Raw genomic sequence first — 3,554 nt, forward strand, 5'->3', positions numbered from 1 at the left:
CACTTTTATTCAGCAATATTTTTCAGCCATGTAACAATATTCTTCTCTTACAACATTTTAGCATAAACATCAGCGTAAACCAAATTTCAGCATAAGCGAGCAGGGTAGGCCAGCTGTCATCACCTGCCAATAGCTATTGGACTCCTTCAGAAACCGTTGGAGCACGTATTGTTCTAACCAAGGACAGGAGAAGCTGTCTCTTGATTTTCCTCAAGATTCATATATACTAGAACATCAGGCGTGCTTTGCGCGCCCTGCCATGACTTTAATTACAAATATTAATATCCACCACGATCAAGAGTTAAAGACATATATAACCTCATAAAGGCCCAAGGAGATGATATCATTAAGATCTAAAAACAGACACATGAATGAACTGGTATAGTTAAGAGCTTGTCATATTTCCTTATATAAAAACGGACACATGAATGGACTGATATAGATAAAATCCGTCCTATTTCATTATCAAGATTTAAAATCAGCATAGCAAATTATGTACATAGCGCCCAACCATCCGATAGCAAATTAAGAATTTAAGATCTCAAAATAAGCACAAGTAGCTCAAGCACAGCGCTGAACCAGAGCTAATACAAAACAGCAGGAACCTCAACACAAACATTTAAAAATTGCCAACGTATACAAATCAAGCTAGCCACCATACTTGGTATCAATTAAGATTACAGGATTCAAATGCATTTATTTCATGCTCTTACTGTGTTCACAAGGATACCACGCGTGGAAATGTGGCTGAAATCCACATTCACCTAAAACATGTAATAACTATGAATCCTGCATCTGGCATCATGCATCAATGACTTGGGAAAACGTCCAGATCATCTAGAGCTCCTTGGTTGTGCAAACACCCACTTGGAAATTATTCTAAAGTGCTCATAAAATGAATTTTGACAATTACATTACATAGTGTTCATCCGAAGTCTTAGTGGTTGATCACCAAAAATGTCTATCTGCTTACAATTTTCATTTCTCCTTCGTGCTGCATGCCTTAACTTCACCAAGAATAAGATTAAGAAGCAATCAGGCTTCTAGTTCAGACAAAAATGTGTCAACCAGATTTAAGGAGTGGATAAGCAAAAAGTTGATATCCACGTCTATAAGGACCTAGGAAAAAAACATCAATGGAGAAACTATGTTAAATGCTTGGTGCAAAGGATTGTGTCACTTGTGGAAGAATATATATAAAACCTGGATAAATCACTTGTTCACGCCAAACTGGCTACAATGCCCAAGTCAATGCAGCAATGCAATATACTGCTCTAAAAAGCAAACTTTTCAGTTGTTGGAAATAATATGACCAGTGCATCATGTCAAACATCTCTCCACAGCACTAATGACAATTATCATGTAATGCCATTGGTGTAAATAGTATAGAATTGCTTAAAGACCACTTCAGGAAATGGATGTATAGTATAGAATTGCTTAAAGACCACTTCAGGAAATGGATGTATTTAACTGTAAGAGCAGGACATGCACATGAATTCAGAAGGCATAAATAAATAAGGAATTCATTTCCATCTTTGACAAATTCAATGGGCATGCGGAAAAGATGTGGTCACCTCTACTTATCTAAATGGATGGAAAGGGATACTGAAATAAGAGTATTTGAGGTCACGACTTGCTTTGGTTAATCATGTAAAATCAAAGCATACAATGCTGAGTGTGCAGTCCTTTAATCACTGTGCTCATCACATTATTTTTTAGTGACTATATGAACCAAAATCTGTGAACAAATATAAAACGATATAGGTGATCACAATAAATTTAGAAAAAAAAAGACAGCATGTCATAACTGAACATCCTTAAAAATGATCTTTCGGGTAACATAGGTGATGAAGGTACATATATTGTCTGATCAGAACTCAGATACACTCTGAACTAAAATTCATCAAATTAGATCAAGTGTAAGTCTTACCATTTGCCTGTCCGATACTCATAGTGATCTTGTTCTCTCAACCATGCAGACAACCTATCAATCATCAGTGAGGAATGTAAGTATGTAACTTGTTAAACATAGTAGTAGAGTAAACTACAATAATATTTCACTGAATAAAAGGTGGCATTATGAAAGCAAAAAATAGCTAGCAGACATATATCATCAGTAACTACACACAGTAGCTTCTCATGAAGCAAACTGCAGACCCATTTCTTACTAATGACTTAGATGGACATGCTCGACAATAATCTAGAGAGTATGGCCTCACCCGGTAAACAATACAAGGCGCAAAAACATCTTGAACCGTTACAGCCAATAAATAATACCAATGCTCCTAGAAGAACGCAATGCACATAGAAATCCACAGGGCTCCTGGATGGAACTGAATTGTTCTGTGGCTCTTGGAGACAGCAAAGGGAAATGGGCAGAAACAAGCCTCACTACGGATAGCAGAACCAACGCACGGGGGAGGGGATGCACCTATGCAGCACCAACATCGCAGGAGAGCAGGAAGACAGAGGATGCCTTCGGCTCGAGATGGACGCCCCGCCCCTCACTGACCTGAACCCACACGCCGACGTGGGGATCCGCACAGATAAGGCATCCTCGCTACGAAGCGACCAGGGATCTGGCCAGCCCCTCCAATTCAGCCACAAGAAATATGAGGAAAGCTTACATCGAATCATAGGAGGCCTCCTAGAACTTGCCAACCGGTTCCGCCAGATCTACGCGCTGCCGAATCTCACGCGGCTCCACGCGCTCCCCCATGCTGCCGAGGCCACACGGCTTCGCTTGCTCGAGCGATGACGACGCTCTTGCCGGCATGGAGGCTGCATGGGAAAGGGCTAGCGCCTCCTCTTCCATCGACCATGCCATTCGTGGGAGTAGGTGAGGTCCGTTCGATCTGCGCCACCGGATCTCGCGTTGCTCAACGCGCTCCCCCATGCCGCAGAGGACACGCAGCTTCCATGAACGGTAGTATGGAGGCTGCGCGGGGAGGAGAGGGCAGGGCCGGAGGTGCGATAGTGGCGGCGGCGGCTGGGGAGGAGAGAAAGGAGAGAGAGGATGGAGCAAACCGGGCTAGAGCTGTGGGATGAAGCAGGTGGACCGCGGGTTGATTCTGAGAAATCGGAGGGTCTTTTTGCAAATCAGGTCGTGGCACGTGTTAGCACACATTCTCTGGTGGGAGGAGAGTAGAGTGGGTTGTGGGTTTTAACCCAGAGACAATTTTTCCTGTGTGCTATTAAAAAAGATGTGTGCCTCTAGAAAAATTCAGCGGTCTTCAGCGTCACTATTTTAACTTTTTTGTGTCCTTCATGCTACTTTTGTCAGTTTGGGCTCTAACGTCGTCAAACTGTAGGTGTGAAAAGACGAAAATACCCTTAAGTTTAAATATGTTATTAATTTTTTGAGCATCTTAACGACTTCAAATGAAAAAACTTAAAACTAGAAAGTTGTAGATCTCATTTTATATAAAAATTATTTTTATTTAATTCCACAAAAAATATAATTTTTCTAAGATATATTAATCATATCAAATTATTTTTTTGAATTAAATGAAAATAATTTTTATATAAAAATAATTTTTCTAAGATATGTTCGA

General features: G+C 40.7%; 1 long non-coding RNA gene across 1 annotated transcript; it reads right to left on the reverse strand.

Annotated features, from left to right (window-relative positions):
• Positions 1-278: 278 nt before the first annotated feature.
• Positions 279-3,066, reverse strand: LOC136500618 (uncharacterized). Its single transcript, XR_010770065.1, has 3 exons — positions 2,628-3,066; positions 1,931-1,984; positions 279-1,119 (listed from the first exon to the last, which is right to left on the reverse strand). It is a non-coding gene; the product is annotated as an uncharacterized lncRNA (long non-coding RNA).
• Between the last annotated feature and the right edge of the window lie 488 nt (positions 3,067-3,554).

This window comes from Miscanthus floridulus, chromosome 13 (genome assembly GCF_019320115.1).
Source record: "Miscanthus floridulus cultivar M001 chromosome 13, ASM1932011v1, whole genome shotgun sequence".
Taxonomy (NCBI): domain Eukaryota; kingdom Viridiplantae; phylum Streptophyta; class Magnoliopsida; order Poales; family Poaceae; genus Miscanthus; species Miscanthus floridulus.